Source organism: Tenrec ecaudatus, chromosome 2, assembly GCF_050624435.1.
Source record: "Tenrec ecaudatus isolate mTenEca1 chromosome 2, mTenEca1.hap1, whole genome shotgun sequence".
Lineage (NCBI taxonomy): Eukaryota > Metazoa > Chordata > Mammalia > Afrosoricida > Tenrecidae > Tenrec > Tenrec ecaudatus.
The window spans coordinates 117,689,013-117,695,012 of record NC_134531.1 but is presented as its reverse complement, the minus strand read 5'-3'; the positions used below and the strand labels follow the sequence as shown (position 1 = coordinate 117,695,012).

The 6,000-nt window shown below is 42.0% G+C and overlaps 1 pseudogene; it reads left to right on the top strand.

Moving 5' to 3' along the window:
• The first annotated feature begins 262 nt into the window (after positions 1 to 262).
• On the top strand, positions 263 to 1,310 carry LOC142440944 (coiled-coil domain-containing protein 50 pseudogene; annotated as a pseudogene).
• Positions 1,311 to 6,000: the final 4,690 nt, after the last annotated feature.

Here is a 6,000-nt window from a genome sequence, read left to right as displayed (position 1 = left end):
AGGGAGGAGATGAACCAGTCAGAGTGAAGTGTAGCAATGATGAAACACAACTTTCCTGTAGTTCTTTAATGCTTCCTCCCCACCCACTATCATGAGCCCAATTCTACCTTACAAATTCAGCTAGACCAGAGTATGTACACTGGTACAGATAAGAACTGTAAAAACGCCAGCTGGGTCGCTGGCTTGGTGCTCTGGGGTCCGTCTGCCGCGGGCGCTCCCAGGCCGGCTGGGAAGCGGAGGCAGCAGGGACCCTGGCCCCAACATGGCGGAAGTCAGCATCGACCAGTCCAAGCTGCCCGGAGTCAAGGAAGTCTGGCGAGATTTTGCTGTTCTGCAGGACCACACCCTGGCTCACAGTCTGCAGGAACAAGAGATAGAGCATCACTTAGCATCGAACGTTCAGCGAAGCCTCTTGGTCCATCATGATCTCCAGGTGGCTAAGCAACTCCAAGAAGAAGATCTAAAAGCCCAGGCTCAACTCCAGAAGCGCTACAAAGACCTTGAACAAGACTGTGAAATTGCTCAGGAAATCCAGGAGAAGCTGGCAATTGAGGCAGAGAGACGCCGCATTCAGGAGAAGAAAGATGAGGACACAGCGCGAATTCTGCAAGAAAAGGAGCTACAAGAGGGAAAAAGGCGAAAGAAACACTTTCCAGAATCCTCGGGAGCCAATACTTATGGACAAACTTACTATGAAGATGAAGGAACAAAGTCAAGAAGAGTGAAAGAAATTGTTTATACTCCATCCAAAGTGGCCCATAGGGACCAGGAGTTGTACGATGCAGAAATCGCCAGAAAGCTGCAAGAAGAAGAACTTTTGGCTACGCAGGTGGACATGAGAGCAGCTCAAGTAGCCCAGGATGAGGAAATTGCTCGACTGCGAATGGCTGAGGAGAAGAAAGCATATCAGAAAGCCAAGGAACGGGAGAAAGCATCCTTGGACAGAAGGAAGTATGACTCTGAGTGGAAGCCAAAATCTGCCAAATCAACACACCCCAATTCAAAAGAAAGTGCTGAATCTCACCGTTCTAAGAATGACCGGCCAGCACAGCCCCCGCCCCCTGCCCTGACAGATGCTGAGGATGTGGATTATACTCATCTTACAAACCAGCATAGTTCCACACGCCATTTCACAAAATCAGAAGCCTCTCATAAAGGTTTCCATTACAAGCAGGAAAATCCTAGGATTCTGCCTTGAAACGGACTCACTGTAGCACATATTACTGGACAACACAGAATGCATTCCACGTTTATTTTTTCCTCCTATATTTGCATTTCTAGGATTTGTCCCAGCCTGTTTTTCTAAACATAAATAATTTGAATACAAAAAAAACCTGGAAACACAGGGACCAGTGGTGAGAGCGGCAACTAGGAGGGTGGAGGAAAAGTGGGGTAGAAAGGAGGAACTGATTACAAGGATCTACAAATAACCCCCTCCCTGGGGGACAGACAACAGAAAAGTGGGTTAAGGGAGATATCAGACAGTGTAAGACATGGCAAAATAATAATAATTTATAAATTGTCAAGGGTTCGTGAGGGAGGGGGACGGGGAGGGAGGGGAAAATGAGGAGCTGATACCAAAGGCTCAAGAAGAAAGCAAATGTTTTGAGAATGATGAGAGCAACAAATGTACAAATGTACTTGACACACAGTGGATGGATGTATGGATTGTTATAAGAGTTCTACAAGCCCCCAATAAAATGATTTAAGCAAATCTTCATAACTGTGTCAGTAAGCAACACCATAATAAGTGGACAAAAGATACACAGGAAAACTATTGCAGTTGTCAATTTTATTTTACTTGCATTGAAAATCACACCTACAGAAATCAACAACTTCAACTCGCATCAGCAAAAGAAAGTCCTGAAAGCTTTATTCCATCCAAGTCATCGAGTTTTATTATTTAAAAACATCCCCCCTCTCTATTTAGGTCTGAGCACTTGAAAAACAAACAACTTTTTTCCTGCTATCACAGGGATTAAAATCAAGAACCCAAACAAACAGCCTACTACCACAATATCCCAATATAAGGAGGCTTCAAAAAGTGAGTGGAGGGGGGAAAAAAGAGGACCTGATGCAAGGGGCTTAAGTGGAGAGCAAATGCTTTGAGAATGATTGGGGCAGGGAATGTATGCATGTGCTTTATACAATTGATGTATGTATATGTATGGATTGTGGTAAGAGTTGTTTGAGTCCCTAATAAAATGTAAAAGAAGAAAAGAGAAAAAAATGATTAGGGCAAAGACTGTACAGATGTGCTTTATACAATTGATGTATGTATATGTGTGAACTGTGAAAAGAATTGTATCAGCCCCAATAAATTGTTAAAATAAAAAAATAAAAAAAAAGTGAGTGGAAATATTCCATTAGCTTTCAATTCGATTTTTCCATGAACATTTTGAAGCCCCCTGTATACTGAATCAAGATTAAAATATATAAAAACAAAACCAAAAAAATGAAATTATTCAATTACATTGCTCTTATTTAACATGTGATAATTAATAATTATTATTTTAGTGATAGATATTTTAAATAAAACTGCATGCAAAATTATTTTAAATGTTTATTTCACTTTGATTCTTTGCTATTTTGTGTATGTGTATGATGAATATGCTGTATAGCTATAAAATGTTATCATACATTATAAATACATAAATCAGTGCACAAGCAATGGGCTATAGCTTCACAATGTTTTGCAGATGCGAATTTGGAGAACAGACTGCAGGTCGTGACCATCCCAGGCAGTCTTCAGTTTAAGTGATGCTCACCAACCTAGAGAAAGAGCTCGTCTGTTTGCAGGATGCATTTTATTATTTTTTTTTCGAGGGACGGGTTCTTTATTTCAAAATGACACGCATCAATTTTCAGTATCAAAACAGTTGGACTACTGGTGTCTCTCTCCTTATTGATTTACGTCGGCCCCCAAAGGAGACCACACCAAAGGAGAGTACATTTTTAGCTAATAAGCTGCAGGGTGCATACCTACCATACCTCACAGAAACCTCACCAAAAGGGGGGACTGGGTGGAGAGGACTTTTAAAGATCAGCACACTGCAAGCCTACAGACCGGAAAGAGAACTCACAGCCAGATGGGTGGCCTGTGCCCCCCAGCCCCAAAGAAGCAATGTTTCAGAACAATATAAAATGTCAAGGAGGTTTTTGCAGATAGGTGTTCAGGATTTCTCCAGCACTGACTGATACAAAGCACTTGGAGATGGCACTTTGAGAGACAGCAGCTTCAGGCCCTGAAGAGGGTGATGAGTTTCATGTGGCTGAATCAGTGGTGAACATATTAATTTCCCTTTGTCTTTTCAAAAAGAAGGCAGGAGAGAAAATGGTCTCCACAATGTCAGGTCACATGATCCATTCTGAGAGTCGCTGGGAAGGGAGTGGGAGAAGGGTGGGACTGAATCATGATCCCAGACAGAGGGTCCAGCATACTAATTGGTCTGGTCACTTCTGATGGCACCAACAAAACCCACCTTACTCCAAAATACCATTAAAGCTGAAAACCTGAATAGTACTTAAAACAAAACAATTAAAAGAAAGGTTTTGTTTTTGGACTTCTCCGGAGGCACCTTTCTGGCTTGGCTGATGCTCTTCCCCTTGGCTGTGTTCGGCTGTGAGTAAGTCAGGCCCATACTTCTTCCCCTCCTGCACGGAGAGGGCAAGCTGCGTTAAGGTGAAAAGCGCTCTTCAGAAGTGTTTCTAGAAGAAGAAAGGCCTGGTTGCTGCTTCAGAGCTATGGCACTGTTTGCAATGTCTTATGTATGGTTGCTACAACGATTTAAAAAGTAATTACAACATGGGCACATCACAACATGCTTTTGAAAGACATTGCACTGCCCTCATGTTCCCTGAAAATACTGTTCCCAAAGGTGCTCAGCCCCTGGCTCAGTGGAACCTCTGGGGAGAGGCAGAGACACTGAGGTGATTTCTTTCCTTTTGGGGGGGAGAGAGGGGATGGGGGTGTTGAGGGATGGGAAAAGTGGCCGGCGCAAGGAGAAAGCTGCCATCAGATCAGCCCTGAGTTAAAGGTCACCTTTAGGCAGGCTGACCTGCGGCGGACTCGGGGTCAGGGACGAGCAGCGGCAGGCCAGGGCTGGGCGCTCTACACAAGATGTATTTTAATATGCAAAGTAATAACTACTGAAATTGAAATATTATGGAATTGAGACAGGCATATATAGGTAAAATGATACACCTGATTTTTTTCACAATTGAAACAATTTTGAACAATGGCAAGAAAAATCAAAACAAGTAAGCAAAGTAAAACTGGTAATAAATGTTAACATCGATTCTTGAGGACCTCACTCCTGTGCGTCATCAATTGGACTGAATCAGCAGTTACGTCCTCAGGAATGGGTTCACACCGTAGAGAGAGATTCCTTTGTACAGATCAGCTAATTTTAAAGCAGGAGGGGGAATTTCTCAATATAGGAAACCCTGTAAAAGATGGGATCTATGTAAGATGGAAATCTGTCAGAGAAAGAAAGCTCAAATCTTTTCTACAATCCAGAGTGATAGCCGAGAGAAGCTTCCCCCGTCACAGGCTGAAAGCTTGCGAGACCCAGTAAAACAGGGCAGTCCTGTTTTAAACCTTAAAGAGTAAAAAATAAAACCTTAAAGAAAGTGGCTTTTTTTCTTTCCTTTTTTTCCTCACTAGATTAGTTTCCATTAAAAAGGGAAAAATCTGCAAACAGAAAACTAAGACAGAATTGCAAAGTATTAAACCTAAGTGCATATTAACGTCATGGAGATGAACTTTTCCCCTAATTAGAAGCTTAATGAAATGGAGATACTCATTTTGCAATATTTGAGGGTCTGCCCCAGGAGAGACTCCCAGAGATAATAGGAAAGGATGGACGGTCTCTGCCACGTAGAATATATTTTCATACATAAATTAGGTAAAAGACTTTTTAAGTGTCTGCATATTTCCCGCTGGAACAATTTCGTGAGCAAAGGGGCTCCATGCAGGCACTGCTGGCTTTGTCCCAGATGTCTGGTGCGCACAGCTCTTTCTTGTTAAAAAGTAACTTTTTCTCTGGCAAAATGCATAGAAATGTGGGATGGTGGGAAGGGGATGACTTGGAAGACAGAGCAGTTTGGATTTAAAAGTAAGCTTCAGCATATATATGTCATGGCATCATGGGCAAGCTGCCTGACTTCTAAACATCTGGATATTCTCATGGGGATAAAAATCCAAACTTCACTGTCTTGTTTTATTTTCTTATTAAGTATAATGACTTAATAAGATGTGTATAATTTAGCTCAAAGGTAAGTAGTCTGCCCACATCTATCTCAAGTTTTAACTCCTAAATATATGCCATTCCTCCTGTTCTTTTTCTTTTTGCTCCAAAGCCTTTATCATGATTTTGTTTATGTAGTGGAGTAAAATTTTTTTAATATGGCTCGTCTACCAAAGTCTTTGTAAAGACTACCAGATCACGGGGAGTGGAGGTTAAGACCCTCAATAAAATGGATTGGCATAATGGCTTCAAAAAAAAAAAAAAAAAAAGACTACCAGATCATTGGGTGGGATATGCAAATAGGTCATGTTACACTAAAAGAGGGGATTGCTCCGTTTTCTTCCCACACCCCTGGCTATAGACATGGGCCATCTTTGAGGCAGGAGCGGGGGGGTGGGGGGGGTGAGCGATGCAGGATCATCAAAAAGGACTTTGCAGATCTATTGGAAATGGCAGAGACTAGAGATACCAGGGACTATATGGCACAGAGAATATGGGACAGAGCAAGAGGAGCAGCACCACAACTGGGACAAAGCAAGAGGCAGCCTTAGAGGCAGAGACTGTGTTAGTCTGGGTAGACTAGAGAAACAAATTCATAGACGCTCATATGTGTATAAGAAAGAGCTTTACATACAAGAGCAATTGAATATTGAGAAAACATTCCAGCCTAGTCCAGATGAAGTCCATAAATCCGATATTAGCCCATAATTCCAAAACCAATCTATAAATTTCCCTTCAGAATCACACAACA